We start from the raw sequence: 22256 nt of genomic DNA, 5'->3' as shown, positions 1-22256 counted from the left end.
TGTTCAAGCAACCTGCGGCTACAAACTCATAGGTCCTGGGCCAGGGGGCCTCCTTCTGGCCCCTAAGACTTCCCTTCACTATGAATTACATCTTTGGCCTCCAGCCCACTGTAGACTTGGTCAGGAACCTGCCATGGTGCACACGCTCTGTAATTTCCCAAAGGTGGTGTTTCTCATGGTGACTGACATGGGCATTGCTGACCTTGGGCTCAGTCATGCTGGGAGACCAGTGGTGACTGGTTATTTTATTTTATTTTTTGAGGGACTAGCTTAGCTTTCCTTCTGGGAAAATAGGTCCAGAAGAGGAAAGGAAAGGTAGGGTTCAAACCCAGTAAAGGTGAAGAGAGGATGTACGCCTGGTCTGATAGTTTCCTAGAACCCCAGGGGGCCTTGGGCTACTGCCCTATGTCCTTTCTTCTTTCAAGTGACAAGAACCATGAGACACTATGATATAATCAGGAGCTTGCTTAGTTTGAGCCTCGAGCATTAATCACTGGTGACATTGCTTCTTCCCAGATGTCTGGAGCTGTTCCTGCCAGTGTCTGGCAGCTTGGGATGAGCTGTCAGAGGTCTTTGGCTATAGGATGTGGCAGGACCACGCATCTCTTGAGGACACATCTCCTTGGTCCCTCCATGGTCTCTCTGCTGTGCCGCTGGGATAGAAGCAGACACATGGCTGCCTTGGGCTGTGGCTAGGGAAGAGGGATGAGGGAAGAGGTGACCTGAGAACAGAGTGTCTCACGGGAGCTGAGGAAGCCACAGGCCAGCGAGCAAAGGGATTGGCACTCTTCTACACACATTTGTGTACGTGTATGTATATGCTCATGTGTGCTTGTGTGTGTGTGCCTGTGAGTGTGGAGGCCAGACATCAACCTTGAGCACTGTTTCCTAGGAGCTGCCTTCCTTATTTTTTGAGGTAGGATATTTCAGTGGCCTGGGTCTCACGGCTTAGGCTTGATTGCCTTGAGAGTGAGCCCCAGAGATCTGCCTGTCTCTGCCTCCCAGCACTGAGATTGCAAACACAGACCACTATACTCAGATGTTTACATGGGTGCCGGGCTCACACAGGTCCCCATCCCCAGCACTGAGATTGCAAGTACACACCACTATACCCAGATGTTTACATTGGGTGCCGGGCTCACACGGGTCCCCATCCCCAGCACTGAGATTGCAGGTACACACCACTATACCCAGATGTTTACATGGATGCCGGGCTCCCACATGGGTCCCCATCCCCAGCACTGAGACTGCAAGTACACACCACTATACCCAGATGTTTACATGGGTCTGGGGCTCACACATGGGTCCCCGTTCTTAGCCCTACATGAACCTTTCCTTTAAAGTACACGTGCTTCTTTTTAGATTTGCAGAAGAGGTTTTTCAGTAATTTATTTTTAGTTATAAGGAAAGTTTTAATTGTAAGAAAGAGAAAACAGGTTTGCAGGTTTCGTACGACCATCCTTCCTTGCTTTTCTATCTTTCTGCCTTATCAATATCAATTGGGGAAAGTGAGGCACAGGGCTGCCAACAGGGATGCTGGGAATTCTGGTTTGGGTGTAGGAAGTTTGATTATCACTTTTGAGAGCTTGGTCCCAAAGCCAGGGGGAAATTTTATGACTCTGTTTTGATAAATTGGTTTCTTGATCGCTTTTGATATTGACTTCTAGGCATACTCAATGATGGAAGTTGTCATCCCTTGTGGTGATATTTGTAATCTAAGAAATAAATCTTGCCTGAAGGTCAGAGGACAGAGCCAGCCACAGAGTTAAACACAGAGGTCAGACAGTGGTGGCACACACCTTTAATCATAGGACTTGGGAGGCAGAGATCAGTCTGGATCTCTGTGAGTTCAAGGCCACACTGGACTACATGAGATTGAGAGAGAAACCGAGTCAGGCAGTGGTGGCACACATCTTTAACCCCAGTATTTGGGAAGCACACACACCATTAATCCCAGCACTAGGAAGGTTGAGATAGGAAGTGAAATGGCTGAGTGGAGAAAGGCATATAAGGCGTGAGGAGACAAGAACTAAAGAGCCTTTTGGCTGAGGACTCAAAGGCATTCATTCAGTCTGAGGATTTGTGGAGACAGGATCTTCCCTTTTCAGCTGAGGAGTTGGCGAGGTGAGACGTGGCTGTGGCTTGTCTCCTCTGATCTTTCAGCATTTACCACAATATCTAGCTCTGGGTTTTTATTATAAGACCATCTAGGATTCCTGCAACAAGCCCTAATACTTATAGACTGTTCCTTGTATGTCAGCGTTAAACTGTCACATGACTGGACTGAGGAGCACACAGAACTTTAGAGTGCACACTTCTACACATATCTGTGGGGGCAGCCCAAGGAGGATTAGCTGAGGGGAGGAAGAGCACACTGAGTGTGTGGGGTGCCATCTCATGCACTGGAATCATGTACTAAACAAAGAGAGGAAAAAGGAGAAATCGATGTGAAAGCTGGCATCCTCCTCTCCCCCAATTCTGATCCACAGAGATGTGAACAAGCAGCCTCCTGTGGTCATGTTCAGGAGCTGTTCCACCATTGTGGCTTCTTGGTCCTGATGGACTGTATCACCTGAACTGTGAGCCAAAAGAAGCCATGCATTCCTTGAGTCACTTCCTGTCAGGTGTTTGGTCCACAGCACTGAGAAAGACAACTGAAATACTCGGGGAGTGATGGTACATTGTTACCTTGGCCATCTCAGTGCCAAGAAAAGAAAAACTAGCTACATCAGTATGAGGAGAGAATGTGGATCCAGGTCTCTCTAATTTTACTCAGCTAATATACAGTTTCTGGAACTGGTTGTAAAAAGGTTAACTTTTTAAAAGGGTTATGACCAGAAATTATGCACACAAAATTCCTCGCAATGGCTATGTTCCTATATAAGCTCAGGCCAGACTTAAACCAAGTTCTCAGATGGTCAATTTGGGGTGGTCCACAGGGAAGGCCATCTGGTCGCAGGCAAAATCCATACACTTGTATTTTGTTGCCTCCCACCTAAGCATAAACAGAGAGAGCAGCAAAGATGGCTTGATATAAAATCTCTACATCAGACAGAGCCCAAGACACAAACTGGTAAAAACAACTGTAAAAAGGGACCAATGAATTAAATCAGAGAAAAACCTTAAAACAAACAACTATTTGACTAGGCTTCCTTAGGACAGGTTTGTTATCCCAGGCCCGGGCAGGCTGAGGCAGGGGAGGACCATGAGTTACAGACCAGCCTATGCTACACAGTGAAGCTCTGTCTCAGAAAAAGTTGAAGAAGGAAGCTAAGAAAACCGAGGTCATTGCCAAAGGTCCAACAATGAACACAAATCCCAGAGAGAGAACACAGGTTATGTCTCCATTTTAGTAACCCCTGAGGATGGAAAATAAACCAAGGCATGAGTGTATCGAGGAACAAGGCTTGAGATTTCTCAGAATGTATGAGCATCAACCTCCTGACTTAAAGGGCCTCTACAATGTTTACTGCAACACAGTGGAGCATGTGTTCCTTGCTATGCTGTTTTGAGAGTTCTCATCACTGGCAATTAAGAGAATATCCTACAATCTCCCAGAAGGAAAAATCCAGATTCCCTGCTGATGGGAAGAAAGTGTGGTACGTTACACCTCTAGATATCAGTTCTGGAAGCTGAAACATGGTGGAGCAAGGGCTTCACTGTTTTTTAAGGAAAGTATCTTTAAATTTTGAGCACCCAAACTATTTGTCATATGTGAAAAAAATAAGTTGGATGTCTTGGTTTCCTGTCTGTTGCTGTGACAAACGCCGTGTCCAAATCAGTGTGGGAAGGAGAGGGCTTGTTTGGTTTACACTTCTGGGTCATAGTTCATCCCTGAGGGCAGGTCAGGGAAGGACCTAAAGCAGGAAGCTGAAGAAGAAACCATGGAGGAGTGCTGCTTGCTGGCTGGCTCCTGACCACATTTCTTGTATAGCTCAAGACTACTGGGGAATGTTGCCACCCACGGTGGGCTGAGTCCTCCTACATCTATTAAGGCAGTCAAGACAATCCCTCACAGACATTCCCACAGACCAACCTGATAAAGACTCAGTTGACGCTCTCTTTTAAAAGGTGATTCTAGGTTGTGTGAAGTTGATAGTTAATGCTAAGTAGGACAAACTGACATACTTTCAGAAAGTCAGAAACTCTACTTTCTGTGTGCCTTCTCTTAGGCAGCCCCTAAAGGATCTGCTCCAGCAGAAGGAACGGATAAAGCAAAAGGGGTGGGGGATGGGGGCTCGGGAGGCAAGGGGTCTCATTGGGGAAAGCAGCCAAGACTTCAGCAGAGTCAGGAAGGCTGCCCAGATGCAGAATGCCAGGGGAAATACCGAAAACAGTTATGTGATGTGTCCCATAGCTGGGAAGTGATACTATCAGGCAATCGACAAACCTGAGAGCTGAATGAGAAAAAATAATGATATTAAAAAAAACCCCAAATAGATGGAAAAAAGAGGCATTGTTGACTTCACCAAACACACCACACACACACACACACACACTCCAGACAATCACAGCATAAAACTTGGCTTACGAGGCACAACATTTACCTAAGCACCACAGACACTCTAACCCTGACAGGTATGACATAATGAGATGTCGGAGGGAAGGCTGAGTGTGGGGAGTGGCTTGTTTGTAAACAGAGCTTATTGATGTATTCATATTAGGGCATCATCAATCAACATACTGTTGGATAATGAGGATTTAGCCCACAGTCCTATGCTGACCGTGCTGCAGCTTTGGCCCGCTGCTCCTGGCTGCCTTGCTTTGGACTGGGACCTTCTCGGCTGCTCTCTCCAGTGATATCATTTGCCTCTTGAGCACTCATTTTCCTCTTATTGCTATATTCATTTGTTCTGTTGGAGCATAGCCTGTCAGAGGCCCAGATACATCTGTATTCCCAGTAGAACATAGCACAGGGATTTCCTCTTATTACATTATCAATATGTATTTGTAAGCTGAATTAATAAAACAATTATCTCATCTTGAATAAAATAAACAGTAAGAGTTCTATTACCTCAAGTCCAGAAAACTCCAGGCCTTTCAGAAAGGAGCTGGGCTTTTTTAGGTTTGTTTTTAGTGTGTGTGTGTGTGTGTGTGTGTGTGTGTGTGTGTGTGTGTGTGTGTGTGTGTGTGTGTGTGTGTGTGCTCACAGGTGTCTGTGTTGGCCAGAAGAGGGCAGCTTATATCCCAGAGCTTGTATTACAGGTAGCCGGGAACTGATGTGGGTTCAGTTCAGCTGGGAACTGAACCAGGGTCCTCTTCCAGAGCAAGCAACACATGCTCTTAACAGCTGAGCCATCTCTCCAGGCTGGAGGAGCTGTTTTGTATGGGCAAAACCCCTGTTTCTCCTCTCCAAGAGCCACCCCAGCACAAAAGCCTTGGAATCAGATGTGGGTCAGCAGTCAGTGAGATAAATGCATGTCTCTTAATCGATTTTTGTGGGTGATTGGAGTGAGCAGCCTGATACACAGGGTTTAATTATTCCAGTGAAACACTCACTTAATTCAAAGGACTCCTGTCAGAGAGAGAGAGAGAGAGAGAGAGAGAGAGAGAGAGAGAGAGAGAGAGAGAGAACATATTTTTAAAAGGATGATCTATTGCAGAAGAAAAGGACCATAGAGACACTGGTCTGTACCCCGATTCCCAGTGCACACAGCATTTATCACCCTGAGATGGAAGTGTTATGCAAATGGATTGAAATTACCCTTCATGGCCCACCTTCTTCCCCAAATAATCCCCTTCACTCTTGCAAACAGGGCACTTAAGGAGGCAGCTTGGAATCTCCCCCTGCACGACTCCCCCTCACTTCCCAGTTGCTTTGCTAACTTCTGTCTATCTCATCTAAGTTCGCTCAACCGAAATATTGACAGGATAATGTTTCCCATCAATTAACATGTGTACAGCAATCAGCACAGCTTCATGGATACATATTTTGAAAGCAGCAATTATCATTTTAAATTCACAGTGGAGTGGCAGGCACCGCCAGCTGCCAAACATATCCATCCTCTCTTACTTGCGAACAGATCTTCAAGTTTGTCTGTGGCATTCACAGAATGCATCTCAGAAACTTGTGTTCCCAGCTTCCCTTGCAGCTACAGCAGTTACAGCTGAGTGGGACTTTCTGCACAAGACATCAGGGAATGCTCTGCCCCACTTCACTCCATCATCCTCTCTCCTCATCCTTTACCATCCCTTCCACCCTTTCTTTTAGATTTTTTGAGACAGGGCCTCCTAGGTAGTCTAGCCTATCCTCAAATTCATGATCCTCTCTCTTCAGCTTCTAAAATGTTGGCTTTACAGATATGTGTCACCACACCTAGCTATAAAACTCTCCAAAGGGGGCAGAAACAGATGGGAAGAGCCTTTAACTTGTCTTTCCATCTGGAATGTGGATGTGATGTTTGGAAGCAGAGCAGCTAGTTTGTGACTATGAAGACAAGGCCATACTTTAAGGAAACAAAAAGAGCCTTGGGCCACTGGTGGCATCCCGGAGCTCCCTTTTGTGTTTTTGATTATGACAAAAACTCTAGAAGGCATATAATCAGATTATACTTCTATTACTTGCAGGTGAATATATCCATACAGGTGTGCATGATTAGTAAGAGCCACACATTTTATCTACATTCCTCCTGGTCCACACATTCCTGATCCCTAAGATCAAGCAACCTGCCCCATCTTTCTGCTCTTGTGTCTTTTGTTCATGGATGATAATGGAGTGGGCATCGCTGTGGCCACATACCTCACAAGAAGCAGCTTGAAGGAGGAAGGGTTGGCTTTGGCTCATGGTTTGAGGGGTACACAATCCGTCATGGTGGGGAAGGCAGGGTGGCAGGAGCGTGAGGCGGCTTGCTTACCTTTCCATAGGTAACTACTAAATGTACCTCCCCATGGGAGGCCTTACCTTCTTGTAGGAGGAAATGGGGGTTGGGTTGGGAGGGGGAGGCTGGAGGGGTGGGAGGAGGGAAGAGGGAGATCTTTGATAGGTATGTAAAATGAATAAAAAATTTTTCTTAATTTAAAAAAAAGAAGTGGAAAGAGGATGGAAGTAGGTTGGGACTAATAGCCTTAAATCCTACAACCACCCTCAAGACCTGCCCCACAACTCCCCAAACAGCGCCATCTGCTGGGAACCAAGTGTTCTGACACATGAGAGTACAGAAGACATTTCATGGCTAAGGCACAACAGGGAGCCATTGGGAAAGACTAAAAGCTACCCGCATCAAAAGTGCGGTAGGGGAGAAATTAAACAGGCAATTCTGAGAGGTTTGCAGGACAGTACATAAGCGTCACCTAGGAAACGGGAATTGACAGACTCCACCACCGTCAAGTGCTTGGCCATCTGCGGTTTAGTTCTTGGATCCCTGGCTATGGGCATTGGCCCAACCATTCATCACACCCACCTGCTCGGGTCCTTTCTCAGGTCCTCAACATGTCCTTGACTGTTCAGAAACAGAAACACGGCCCCCCTCTCTATCCTCCATAAGGCCTGTTGGACTCCATCCCTTCCCTCATCAGCTCTCTTTAGTCTGTGGGTACCCACATTCTCATCTGCATCACAGACAGAGCTTTTAGCACCATCTAGCCAAGAGCACAGCCCACTATCCCAGGCAGCTCCCCAAGCACCAGGATGCCTGGAAGATTCACAATCAGCTACAACCCTCAGGAGGCTATGGACGTCTACTGTTAGAGGACACTGGCAGAGGATCAAGGGTCTGTGGATTAAAATATCTCTACTTGGTGTCAATTAAGATGGGAGGGCACTTCCATAGGATGCACGGGAAGTTGTGTTAGCTGTTGCTGGTATCAAATACCGGACAAGCAGCTTGGGGGAAGGGGAGGCTTGTTTTGCTTCACTGTCTGAAGTACCACTGTTCATCATGGCAGCATGTGCATGAGGTGGCTGGTCACACAGCATCCTGGGTCAGTAGAGAGACAAATGCTGATGCTCAGCTCACTTTCTCCCTTTTTGTTCAGCTCAGGACCCCAGTCCTTAGGGTGATGCTACCCACAATTAGGGCGGGACTTCCTTCCTTAATTAACCTGATCTAGAAAGTCCCTTACAGACACACCCAGAAGTTTGTTTCCATGATGGTTCTAAATCCAGTCAAGCAGGCTGAAAGATGGCTTGGAGACAAAGGCACTTTGCCACCAAGTCTGGAGACTTGAATTTGATCCTTGGGACCTACATGATGGAAGGAGAGAACTGATTCTTACAAGTTGTCTTTGGCTCCCACATGTGCCCATGGCATGTATACCCACCACGTGTGCATGACTGTGTGCATGAGCACATGGACACACACACACACACACACACACACACACACACACACACATATACATAATAAAAAAATAAATCTAACCAAGCTGACAACACAGATTAACCGCAGAGGCCATGGCGCACTATCAAGTTCGGAGCCCAAGGGCAATGCCCAAATGTCATCTCCTCTCATCCCCAACCCCCAGACATTTTCTCTGGTGGTTTCAGATTGGTACAGTAAACTTTGGAAGGGCGCACACTTCTCATCTTACCAAAGGATAGTGCTCCCACTCTGCACCCCCTCACTCATTTTTCTAGCAGTTCTGTGGAAAAGCTTTTGAAGGAAAACACAATTAGGACTGACAGATTTAAACAGCTCAGGAACGCACACCAATTTCTCATGCTGGCTCTTGATGGATGTTTATCCTATACGGATCCCAGAGCAGTGTGCACAGCTCAGCGTGGAGGGCCACTGGGACCCAGTGCAAGTCCCAGAGCGAGGTCACCTATTTTGGAGCCCCCAAGAAGCTCTGCCTTTGAAGAAGTGGCTGGCAGGGAGAGGGGAGACGGCTTTGATGAAATACTGTCCCCTCCTGTGGTGGCCTGTGGTGACTGAGGACACACGCTGATTCCAATCAAAACCCCCGAGTGCTTACCCTTGCACCAGCTGCAGGCATAATGAAATTTGTTCCTCTTGTGTATGTGGGGACATCTTGGCTATCGTTTTATGGTTAGGGTCGAGAGGAAGCCAGGCACCCACTGTCTCTGTGATACTATCTGGTGATGTTATGGGACTTTAGGAAATGGCTGTAGAGAGCTGGGGATATATCTCAGTTGGCAAAGTGCTTGCCCAGCAAGCATGAAACCCTGGGTCCCATCTTCAGTACCCTATAAACTGGGCATGGTGGTGCACACCTGTAATCCCAGCACTCAGGAAATAGAGGTAGGAGAATCAAGAGTTTATCCTTGACCACATAGAGAATATGCGGCCAGCCTGGTCTACATGAGACCTTGTCTCAAAAAACTTTTTTCAAAAACATAGTTGTGGAATCAAAAGCTGTAAGGACATGAGGCTTGGTGATGATGCACTCCTGCCACAGAACTGCCCTCAGCACCTGCCAATCAAGGAGAACTTGATGATTGCAAGTGCTATGACCCTGCAGTGCAGACCATTATGTGGTTGCCCCGAGCCACACCCTCCTTCATGGCACCAGCTGAATACCTTTGTGCACAGTACCCCATCCTGCTGTTTATCCCAGGCCTGCTGTGTAGCCACTGGGAGGTGACCTGTATTGGAGGACTCTAGGACTGTTGCCAGCCTACGGCTGAAGAGACAGGGTAGAGCATGCACAGGCTTCCAGATCCCAGAAACCAGCCTCAGAGTTGGGAATCAAACTCTGCAAACCAAGGCAGGAGGGAGGCACAAGTTGCCTTTTGGTTTGGGGGCATTGGGAGACAGTCTGGGGAGTGTACAGTGGATACAGGAAAGTCAGTGCCTTCTGCCAGCATTAACCAGTAGAATCCGGCTCTGGGGAGCCATGACTAGCACATAAGTGCCTGGGGTGGGACTGATAACCTGTTAAGAGAAAAGGTCGGATGGTCTCACATTGCATAGGAAAGGTCACCAGCATCATCAAATAGGAGCCCCACCCCAGACAGCATCCAGGGAGGGCAGAATTCTTAAACTTCCCCTGTATCTTCTCCTCGTGCACCTCTATGAGGACAGGGGCCTCAGGGAGGTGTGCCAAGGTCAAGATGGAAGACTAGGCCACACCTCTAGACATCATCCAGGGAGGACCTTCGAAGTCTGGTGAGCTTATTCCAGAGTGACCTGGGCTGTGCTCACTCACTCACTCACTCACTCACTCACTTATTCATTAACTCCCTCATTCACCTACCCATTCATTCACCCATTCATTAATGAGTGAATGCATTCAGCCATTGTTCACTCATTCACCATGCAATCATTTATCATTCAGTCATGGTCACTCATTCATAGTTGATTCATTCAGCTACTTTCTTGGTCACCCATTCACTCATGCACCCACCAACTCATTCATTCCCTCTTTCACCCACTCATTCACTGAGTCATTCACTTATTTACTCATATGATTTAGCAAACATATATAGAAGTCAGAAGAACACAAAGGCAGTGGGGGAATTTAACTCTAACAAGGTTTAACCAATGAGAAGAAGACACAGGTGAGCAACACAGCTGTCCAGAGCTGAGGAAGGAGGCGAGGGAGAGCCACGTTCAGGAAGGACAGAAGCAGACACAAGCTCAAAGGCCCCCTGGGGGGGAACAGCTGCTGAGAAGATTGGGCACCAACGAGGGGGAAGAGAGGAGTGGGGGCCCAGGCAGCTTGGACTGCAACCCTGGCTACCAGCGTTTGAAGGATGAATTTGAATCTCGGCAGATCACAGGGCCACTGCTCGCAGCACCAGTGACGTTATCTCTCAGGCCAGAGCTGGCTCTGCATCTCAGGGTGCTGCCCCTGAGGCCCTCTGGGCACCAGCTCACGCAGCAGCTCACAGAGTGAGCTTTTGCATTTATACGAACTGAACTTCTGCGGCGAATCAATGTGGCGATTGATTTTCCATGCGTTTCCAGCCGCTGGGCCACTCGTGTTATGAAATACCACAGGAGCAGGTGAGTGCAGTTTGCATTTCCAAACACATTTCCATGTATTTGAAGAGAACTCAGCCGACTTTTCCCAACAATTGGGTTGCTAACTGGAGAAGTGTAGGCCTCAACGTCCTTATAATGGTATGTGGTCCTGGATTGGGGCTCTCTCTCTTTTTTTAAATTTATTTTTATTTTGAGACAAGGTCTTGCTGTACAGCTCATGTTGATATAAACTCACAGTGTAGCCTGAATTATCTCAAACTCAGTGCGATCTTCCTGCCTCAGCCTCCCCAGTATCTGGATTGCTGGTGTGTGCCACCACACTTGATTTGGGGGTCCGGTTTTCTAATTCTCCCATTATTATGCCAGGATTCTCTTACAGCTGAGGTCAGAGACCCCAGCTCCTCCCAACCATGCCAGGAAAGTGTCCAGGAGGGGAATTGGGAGTGACTTTTGCTATTGCTGCATGGGACTTCAAGGTTGGCCTGTCTCTCTGTCTTTGTCTTTCTCCGCAACCCCACTCATGCAATCTAGGCCAGCCTTAGACTCACTATATATCTAAGAATGAGCTTAATCCCCCTGCCTCCACCTCCAGCATGCTGAGATTACAGATGTGCATCTCCACAGCTGGCTTATGCAGTGCAGAGGGCAGAAGGCAGGGCTTCATGCACGCCAGGTGAGTCCTAGGCTCTAAGATCTCTCTCAAGAGGCCTTTAGGTCCTGCTAACACTGGGGGCAGGGAGCACAGGTCCTGGGCTTTGCTTAAGTCTCAGTCTTCTCATTTTCCCAAAGTGTTTCAGTGAGGTCAAAGCTGTGGGCTCTCCGTTGTGTGTTCAGTAGATCCATTTCCAGGCAGCAGAAAAAGCAGGAGCGTTTTGTCCAATGGGCTGCTGTGGCCAGCGGTTCTTTCTGTTGTTGACTTAGTGGGGTGGCTGGGTCCCATGGGCAGAACAGGCACACTTAAGGAAAAGAGACCTCCTGCTCCTCGAGAGCGTCAGGTCAGGTGTGTTTGTTGGTGACAGATGAGATGGAAAGAAGGGTGGAGTGTGGGGGAAGGATCGTAAAATCCCACACCAAGCAAACAGGAAGGAAGTCAAATACCAAGAGTTGGACAGCTCCCCTCTGTGTCCTAGCCAAGGAGAGAGGAGAGCCCTGGGTTGGAACTGTAGTTCTGACATTGCCTACTGTGTGTCCTTGAGTGTGTCGCTCAACCTCTCTGGGCCCCTCTTTGATCAGTGAAGCTGGATAAATAGCAATAACCTTAGACACTAGTGACAGCACCAACAAGTCAACAGAGAAATGGAGACCGAGCTGCACAGTTCCTACATCCTTCTGTATGATTCCTTCCATCCTCAGTAGAATTCAGGCGACTATCTGAGGTGCTCTCTTCAGTCACCCTGCCGGGATCTTTGACTTGAAATCCCCTTCCCTGGGGACGTCAGTATCCTTTTATATCTAGTGTGTAGTTATCTTCAGGTGAGGACCTCTCTCATCTTTCCTTGTACACCCCGTGGCTTAGCAAGCATCTTACATAAGTGGGCGTTTAATATTTATGAGTCGATTGATTTCCAATGGATAAGCGCTGCCTTTCTTTTCCTTGTCATAGAAGCTTCCCTTCAGCCGATAAGACCTTCTTCCCAAGCCCCGTGTGTGGGGAGGGTTGCCGCCGCCACAGCCTGCCTGTGGGCTCTGGTGTCCTTCGCTTGTCCCCCGTGATTTGCTGTGCCTGCAGTTTGTAGCTAAGTGCCAATCCATCTCTCTCCCTCCATCAGTCATGAGCTTGAAGTCTACGAGAGACATCTCTTCAGTGTCTGACCTGTGGGGACACAGTCTGCTTGTCACAAACCATTCTTACTAGGAGAGTAAAGAGGAGCCAGCGACTGTCCCGCAAGCTGAGCACTGCGTGGGCTCCTTCCTGAAACGTTGTGTTCTACCGCAACCCCAGGAAGGGACGGTGCTGTCCCAGGGTGGCGTCAGAATGGAGGAACACTTTCTACAGTCTTGCAAAAGGGTCCATGATCAGGGAAGGACTACGGAGTTTGCTTTTGTTTGTGGGATCCTAGTAATTTTTCCTTCCTTCCTTCCTTCCTTCCTTCCTTCCTTCCTTCCTTCCTTCCTTCCTTCCTTCCTTCCTTCCTTCCTTCCTTCCTTCTGTGCTGGGATAAAATCTAAAACACCTTGCACTTCCTATACTAGTACTGTAACATTGAACCACACCCCAGCCCCTCACTGGGAATTGTAGACAGGTGCTCTACCACTGAGCCACACCCCAAACCCTCACTGGGGGATTCTAGGCAGGTGCTCTACCACTGAGCCACACCCCAGCCCCTCACTGGGGGATTCTACTCAGACCATCTCCTGCTGAGATACATCCCAACCCTGATGTAGGATTCTAATTCTTAGAGAACTGACAAGCAGATACCAGTCAGCATTTACCAGCACTTACCAGATTGCAAGGAACTGGCTACTGCTCCCTCACTGTGTCATTGTTACTAGGTGAATTTTGGGAGAGAGATTCCTGGAGACCTGGGTGGGGATGCCCTTGAGCTGTGCTATCTGAGTGCAGCTGGCCCTCAATCCATCTCAGAAATGGAGGACAGAATGACTCACTAATAAACAAACCAGCAGCAGACACCAGGGCGGAACAGGCTGCAGCTAGGAGGAGGCTGTGGCCGTGGTATCCAAGGTGGTGCCAGGAGCTGAAAAGGCAGTCAGCTGCCATTCTGTGCCTTCATGCTTGGGTGTCTGTGATCTGATCCAGGACAGGTTTAGACTTGGCTGAACTCCCTGGGAAGAAAATGGACCAGACAAGATGCTGGTGTTGGGGAATGGCAGAACATGACAGAGGCTCTTAGCTTTTTACTGGACAGGAGCAGAAGAAACAAAGTGTTCAAATGCCTGCAGGGAGACAGAGTTGCTGAGAGCAACAGCCACCAGCCATTTCTCAATGTCTGGACCTGCGGCTCATGTGAGGAGGCTCCAGATGGCCCATCTTCCCCCTTTATCCTTCTCCTGTATGCGGGGAGGCAGCTTTTATAGAAGAATCGGCCCAGTGCCTTCATGTGGATCTCTTGATTCCCCAATGGTTGTAACAAGGAGCGTTCCCATGGAGAGGTAGGTAGCCCCAGAAACTGGCCGGCTTTCCCATCCCCAAAAGCTATGCCAAGGTGCTACCAGGGGAACCTGCTAGTTAAAATACATTAATTGAGCAGCCACTATGTTGAGAACAAAAATAAGCTTTCGAATCCAATTAAATGTTAGGCTTCAGCATGGGAGAGAAAGACGGTGCGTGTGTGAGAGAGTGGGGGACCAGAAAGCGTTTCTTTACTAGTAATTAACCACAAAGTAAATAGCTCTCCCATGGCACAGGCCCCCTCCATCCCCGCACCCCCGATCTTCAATTAGCTCTGTTATTCTGTCCCCTATTACTTGAGATAATCAAGGGTTGGATGTAATTAATTGCTGTAATGTGTTCCGGAGCAGAGCCAAATGGCAGCTCGGGAAAGCTGGCAGTAGCTGCCGGCTTCTCTAACTGTCTTCCTGGAAGGCCAGCTCAGGTTTAGCCGCACAAAGTAGACAATGGGGTGACAGGGGAACGTGAGCATGGGGTGTCAGAACTCCCCTGGTTCTTCCAGTGCATCCGGCACTGGGTATTGCCTTCCCTTCCCTCACCTCCTGTCATCTGTCTCCGTGTGGTTCCCAAAGCCCCGGGACCCACAGAGCTGCTGACGTCCGAAAGAAAGGGAACGCTTGTGCCTATATAAAATACTATTTGGTTGTAAAAATGAATGTGGTTTTGACACATGCTGCCACATGAATGAGCCTTGGGGACATTAACAGGAGGAAAATAATCCAATATTAAAGAACACAACAGGCAAATTCAGAGAGGCAGGAAGAGTCTACTCTCCACAGCCAAGAGTTATCCAGTAAGGACTGGAAATACTCAAAAAGAAAAGTTACATCTGTATTGAATATATATAGGTACGTGTGCATGCACGCATGTGTGTGTGTGTGTGTGTGTGTTGTGTGTGTGTGTGTGTGTGTGTGTGTGTGTGTGTGTGTGTGTGTCTGTGTCTGTGTTCTCACCTGTGTATGTATGTGTGGAGGTCTAATGTCAATGTTCGGTGTCTCTCTCTATGGCTCTTCACTTATTTTTTTTTAAATAGGCCCTTCCATTAAACATAGAGCTCACTGGTGATTCAGTTAGGCTGGATGGCCAGTGAGCCCCAGAATCCTCCTGCCCCTGTCCCCTGTGAACTGGAGTTACAAGCATGTGTAACCTGGCTTTTTAGGTGAGTGACAGGGATCTGAACTCGGACTGTCATGTTTTCACAGCAAGCGCTTTACCCTCTGTGCTGGTGTGTTTCAGCTCCCAACTTAACACAATCTAGAATCCCTGGGAAGGGAGTCCCATCAGGGGGTTGTCTAGATCAGGTTGGTCTGGAGTATGTCCATTTCAGCACCCACGTGGTGGGACAGACTCCTGAGCTGCATATTACACAGTGTAGCATTCTCTCTCTCATAAATACATACACAAATATAAAAATGTAGAGAGCAGTGGAAGAAGACCCCAGAAGTGGACTTTTGACCTCCAGATGTACACACACACACACACACACACACACACACACACACGCAGATATGCATTCACAAACATAAGTGCACACGTCCGCTTTCCCCAACACACTCTGGAAGATATTTTGTAACTAGGTAGAGTGATGGTTGTTCAAGAGATTGTTAATTGAGCTAGGAAGACCTGCCCACTGTGGGCAGCACCATTCCCTTTGGCAGGGGATCCTGGATGGTCTAAGAGTGGAGGAAAGGAACGGAGGTGAGCACACATTCACTTCTCTCTGCTGTTGGCTGTGGATGCGACCACTACTTCAAGTTCCTGCTGCCTCAGTTTCTCCTCAGGGATGGACTGTAACCTGGAACTGTGAGCCAAACAAACTCTTTGTCCTGTAAGTTGCTTTTGTCAAAGAATTTTATTATGACCCCAGGAAATAAAGCTAATGCATCCATTGAGCCGTCTCCCCAGCCCCAGACTCCTCTCCTTATCTGCGTTCTCTACACAAGACAGCACAGCAACTCTTTACACAGCCTTGGCATTGTATGGACAATGATAAACATCCTAGGGATGTGCAGTGGCTCATGGAAAATACCGTGCCACTTTACAATAGGGCTGTGGGCATTCATAAATAGTGGTACCCAACGTCCCCTCAAATGCTGGGGATGACTACAGGTGCTAGGGGTAGGGAAGGGTCACTGAAGAGGGTAACTGCTAGGGTGTACCAGGCCTTCTTTTGTGAGATGAAGATATTTTGGAATTTGTTGCTGGAGAGACGATTCTGTGGGTAAAGTACTTGAAGTGCAGGTGTGAGGACCTGAGTTCAGATCTCCAGCACCCATGTAAAAAGCAAAGGCCAGCAGCATGAACCTATAATCCCAGCCCTGGGAAGGTGGAGACAGGCTCATTGGCCAGTCTAGTTGAATCAGTGAGCTTCAGGTTTACTGCAAGACCCTGCCTTAAAAAATAAGGTAAGGGCTGGTGAGATAGTGTAGAGGGTAAAAGCGTCTACCAAGTCTATGACCTGAATTGATCCCCAGGACCCACGTAGCAGAAGGAGAGAGCAGACTCCAGCAAGTTGTCCCCTGACTTCCTTACACACAGCACATCATGCTTTCCTCTCTCTCTCTCTCTAATAAATAAATAAATAAATAAATAAATAAATAAACAAACAAACAAACAAATAAAAAAGTGTACCCTCCTCCAACTCACTTAGGAAGATATTTCGGAACTAGGTAAAGATGATGGCTGCAAAATTTTGTGACTGTATGAAATGCTACCAAAATGTTCAACTTTAAGAACTTTAATGGTGAATATCAGGCTGGAGAGATGGCTCAGTCAGTGAGAGGTGCGTCCGTGTTTGTGTAGGAGTGTTAGCCTAGCCCATTCTGGATGTTCCAGGACAATGAAGGCTGTCACCAACTAACCAACCAACCAACCAACCAACAAGCAAGGCAAGGGGCTGGAGAGGTGGCTCAAGGCTTGAGAGTGGATACTGCCTTTGGAGAGGACCCAGCACCCTTATTGGGTGTTCACAACCAATAGTAACTTTGGTTCTGGGGGATCTGGCGCCCTCTTCTGGAGTTCACTGATAAATGCATGCACGAAAAGAAAGAGATGGTGGGTCTACAAATTTCACCCCCGTAAATGAAAACAAATGCTGTTACAATTTCTGGAGCTTGGGAGAGCAGGTGCTAGGTGCAAAACCCACGTGGACTCCAACCCTGAGACAACCTGGCCACAAGGATCATTTTATTATTGTTGTTCAAGACTAGCCAATGGGAGAGAGGATGCTATGGATGAGGGGAACTGGGTGCTGGGATTTGTGCCCTGGAGTTGGCCCAGTTACTTGTCAATGGAGAATGCCTATGGTTTTTCAAACCTGGGGTCCCTGGAGGAAGTGATGCCAGAGAACCTGAAATTGTGGGAGGGACTTTTGCAGGATGCCGAAGTCAGAAATGGAGTTAAGCCAGATGAGGGAAGAAACATGGCGTGTGTGCCTGCCTGTGGAGGTGGGGGTAGGCGTGGGGGAGGGGTGTGTGGACAGACAACGACTTGGGCTTTCGAGAGAAAGGGGAACAAGAACCCAGTTTTTATTTAGCATGAGCAGGTGCAGGGGTGAGAAAGGGAAAGAGAAATGAAGAAAAAGGAAACACAGAGAAAGGAGCCAGTGGGGGCGGCAGGGGTGAGTGACGCGGCTTGCCAGCCTAGGAAGGCCGTAACCAGCTCAAACTGCACACATCCCTCCTGCAGAGAGCTCCTGAGACTACAAGACACTTGAACAGAATTTGAGTAATTTCCCGGAGACCTGCTCACCTGCTTCGAAGCCACCAGTGAGCTCGAAACTTCAAACCAAAACAAAACAACACTTTGATTCACACTTTCCACCTGAGTACAGTGAGAGGTGTCAGTAGTGAGCCGTCTTAAGATACCCTTACTTGCTTTCTCAAGGCCAAGACATCCCCTTTTTCCTTTCAATGATCCATGTATAGTGTAAAAGTGTCCTTAAATGAGATTGTTGGCTTCAGGACTTTTAGGTCCTCTTTTATTTTTCTCTATTGAAATATTAGATCTATGGGCATGGCGGCGAGTGCCTTTCATCCCAGCACTGGGGAGGCAGAGGCTGGTGTATCTTTCTGAGTTCAAGGCCAGCCTGGTCTATATAGTGAGTTCCAAGACAACCAGAGCTACATAGTGAGGAGAGAGAGAGAGAGAGAGAGAGAGAGAGAGAGAGAGAGAGAGAGAGAGAGAGAGAGAGAGGGAGGGAGGGGGGGAGAGAGAGGGAGGGAGAGAGAGGGAGAGAGAGGGAGAGAGAGAGAAACAGAAGACCACATCATCTTTTCGATGTCCAATGTTTCCTATACCTCAGCCGTACTAAAAACATTACATGTACTCCGAATGCAAGGGAGTGAACTGGGACTCTACGCCCGGAGACCACTTCTGACTTCTTGACATGCAGATGAATGACAGGGAGCCAGACGTCAGTGCATAGCCTTGTACGTGTGTGCCAGTGATACGATCCGTGTAGGGAGAAGAGAAAGCCTTCCGAAGCATGGCCTGAAGCTGCCGGTCAGCTCGACCGGGGCTCCGGGAACTGTTCTTCCTGTCTCTAAGTCTTTTCACCTGGCTGTCCGGAGCCAGGCTTGAAGGTTTCCAGTGAGCTTCAGGCTGGGCTCGGCCCGGAGGTGTGACAGTGGAGGGGCCCTAAACTATCTGCACCACAGTGTGACTTTGTGTGGCATGGATGGACTGTGTGCTCAATTCAGAGGCACCTCTAAGCCCTGCTGGCTTCTTCATTTTTCTTTTCCTTTTCTCATGTGCACATGTGTGGAGGTCTGAGGGTTTGAGGTTGAAGTGGGGAGTCACTCTTCATCTCTCTTCCACTTTATTTACTGAGGCAGCGTCTCTCAGTCAAACCCAGAGCTCATCCTGATGGCTGGTTGCTGTAGTCAGCTTACCCCAGGGATTCCCTGTGTCCACCTTTTGAGGCTGGAATTATAAGTAGGTTGCCATACCCACTAGCCTTTACATGGGTTCTGGATCTGAACTCTGACTCCCTGAGCCATCTTTAATTGCCCGAGCCATCTCCTCAGCCCCCAACTTTTCTTTCTGGGTTTTTTTTAAGACACGGTTCCCCACTGTATCTAGGCTGGCCTGGAACTCACTAAGTCACCCAGGCTAGTCTCTAACTTGTGGCCTTGTGACTTTCCTGTGATCTTCCATGGGACTACATGTAGGGCATGAACAGCACAGCAGCTCTGGTTGACTTTCAACCCACTGAAGTTAGTTTAGTCGCATAAAAGCCAGCTGTGGCCTCTTGTCTCTGGCCAACAAAAGAGCTCTCGGGGCTTCTGAAGTCGCTCTCACTCTCTTTTATGCATAAGTGTGTGCATGCACCTGTGTGAAGGTACACAAGTGTGTGTGAGTGTGTGCGTATGAGAGTGTGTGTGTGTGTGTGCATGTGTGTGAGTGTGTGAGTATGCGTGAGTGTCTGTGTGAGAAAGTCAAAAGACAACCTCAGCTGCCACTGACATGCTCAGGTGTCTTCCTCTGAGAAGACAGGGTCTCTCACTGGCCTGGAACTTCAGCAAATAAGCACGCTAGTGCTCATCAAGCTCCAGGGATCCTCGGGTCTCCACCTCCCGCCTTGTCCGAGCTGGGACTGCAAGAAGAGACCATGTCTACCTTTACTCTCTAAAGTGAGCTTTGGGGATTGAACTTGGGGCCTCATCCTTATAAGACAAGCGCTTTACCTACTTGACCATCTCTTCAGCCCCTTCCAAAGCCTCTTCAAGCTGCATTTCCCTAGGACACCCCACAAGCCTTTAGCCCAGAGTCAGACATTCTCCTGGACTCCAACAACTCCTAAGGGGAGACTATCTTTGGGGTTCCCAATCTTGATCTGGAGTTGGGGGGAATTGGCCCAACCTGCACATGGCTGGTGTGGCTCTGGAGTGCAGGTGTTCCAGGGTGGCCTTGGGCATTTTGCTGGACAGCACCAACACCCCACTCATCTCATACATATAAACACAAGCAACCCCACAGGGACCCGCTGACAGTGCTGGGGTAGGGGGGAAGAATCCTTCCCCAGTAGAGAGGTTCACCTCTCTGTGGGGCCACCAGGCTGGGGTGCCACATTTCTGAGAGACACTTCTGGAAGCAGACATGGCATACATCCTCTAATCCTCCCCCGAGGGGGCTGTAAACATCTCCAGCCTTCCAGAAAACACCCTCTGGGTACAGACCCTGCTCCTCAACTGTGACAGGGTGCTCAGTCAGAAGAAACAAGGCTCTCACCTGTGACAACAGGCTAATGGGAACATTGTTCCCAGGGAACATCAGGATTTGTGGGGAGCCTTCTGTGGGTCAATTCTGGACTCCACACAGCCCAGCCCAGTGTGATGTAGGCCCTGGCAGTTGAGACTCCCCATCCAACAGGAGATTACAAAGTAAGGGGTCACACATGGTGCTGCATGCCTGCCATCCCGACACTGGGATGAAGAGGCAGGAGGATTTCTGGTCAGCCTAGGCTATACAGCGAGTCCCCACTGCAAAAAATCCAGAGCTAGGGGATGTGCGTAGCTCAACGGTAGAGGCTTGCCCGGCATGTACAAGGTCCTAGGCTCCATCCCAAGCATTGAGGGAGAACAAATGAGAAGGGACATACGTGGAGGCCCCAAGCACACACATATAGACAAGATCAGAAGGACCAGATGTGGAGACCAACACTGGTAGACCTGGGACACAGATCCACCAGCTCTGCTCATGAGGGCCACAGAGGGATTGTGGGGGAAATGTACTCACAGATTTGCACACCAGCTGTGTCCTGGGCCTGGCAGGGGCATCTGTCCATGAGTCTCTCACATTCCCTGTCCTCTGCTGGGGGGTACAAGGGACCCGGAGAGTGCTGATGCTGGCAGGCTGCCACAGCCTCCCCCGGAAGCCCACATGGCCACCGCGCTCTGAGGAGGCTGCCTCTATTTTTAGCAGGTGCAGAGGGAGGCTGTGGTGGGCTGTATACTTCTCTTTTTGTTTTATTCTGAGCAGAACCCGAGGGCGGATGTGGTGGTACAGATCATCCTAGCTGCTGGGCTAAGGCAGGAGGAGGACAAGCTTGAGGCTAGCCTGGGCTATAGTGTGAGACTCTGCCTCCAAAAGAGAAAAAGAAGAAAACCTAAGCCAGGCACACGGCATGTGATTATAATCCCAGTGCTGGGGGTGGGGAGAGACAAATCCTCATAGTTCACTGGCTGGTCAGCCTAGCTAATCAGTGATCTCCAGGCTCATCGAGGGCCGGTGAGGTGGCTCAGCAAGTAAAGACACTGGCTGCATAAGCCTCTGAGGATCTGAGTTCGATCCTCAGAACCTTCATAAAGATGGAAGGAGAGAACACAAGTGATCCTCTGATCTCCACAGGAGCACCACAGCACATGTGTCCACACATACATTATGCACATAGATACACACACACACACACACACACACACACATCACAGACATACAGACACACACTCACACATCACACACACCACACACACACACACACATCACAGACATACAGACACATACTCACACATCTCACACACACACATCACAGACATACAGACACACACTCATACATCACCACACACACACACACACACACACACACACACACACACACACACACACACACACACAAATAATGAGTAACCCAAACAAAACCACAGAGTAGAAATGATCCAGGGAGACACACAGACATTGACCTCTGCCCTCTACATGAATGTACACATATGTCCATAGACACCAGTATGCATGTATGAACAAACATGTACACACATATATACTACACACACACAACACACATGGTAAAAAAATACAACAAAGAAGGAAGAAAAACAAAATAAAACCCCCAATTACCAGCTGTTTGAATGATTGCGTAAGTGGAGTCTGTGGCTGATTTGAACTCCTGGGCGGGGAAGAGGCTGCAGACCAGAAGGGGCTGGGCTCTGTATAGCACTTGGGAGTGGGCACGGAGAACTGGGGTGCAGTGGCCATGGGTAGCAGAAGGGATGTAAAGAACAGGGCAGGAGACTCTCTTCCCCTGCATCCTTGGTGTCCCTGCCATTTGCACCGGCCCCGGCTACTATTCCAGATGCTCACCCAGGATACCAAGGACTCTACCTGGGAGGGAGAAGGGGCCTGGAACATTCCAGAAAAAAGGCATCTACCTACAGGTACACACAGTATTCTGTTCTCCTTTTCTCTTGACTTTGCTGTTAGTGGACACAGAGTCCAAAGCACCCTTGACTCCCAACATCATCTTC

The 22256-nt window shown here is 48.6% G+C and overlaps 1 protein-coding gene across 1 annotated transcript in view; it reads right to left on the bottom strand.

The window, feature by feature from the left end:
• Positions 1–20860, bottom strand: part of Card11 (caspase recruitment domain family member 11) — a 75521-nt gene extending 54661 nt beyond the window's left edge. The window contains exon 1 of the mRNA XM_052754193.1: positions 20755–20860. The gene's annotated coding sequence lies outside the window, so the exon portion shown is untranslated. The remainder of the gene's footprint in view (positions 1–20754) is intronic.
• Positions 20861–22256: the final 1396 nt, after the last annotated feature.

The sequence above is a fragment of the Peromyscus californicus genome, unplaced genomic scaffold (genome assembly GCF_007827085.1).
Source record: "Peromyscus californicus insignis strain IS unplaced genomic scaffold, ASM782708v3 Scaffold_2__1_contigs__length_46816999, whole genome shotgun sequence".
In the NCBI taxonomy this organism is placed as follows: domain Eukaryota; kingdom Metazoa; phylum Chordata; class Mammalia; order Rodentia; family Cricetidae; genus Peromyscus; species Peromyscus californicus.
The sequence above is the reverse complement of the archived record's forward strand: the minus strand, read 5'-3'. Positions and strand labels throughout refer to the sequence as shown.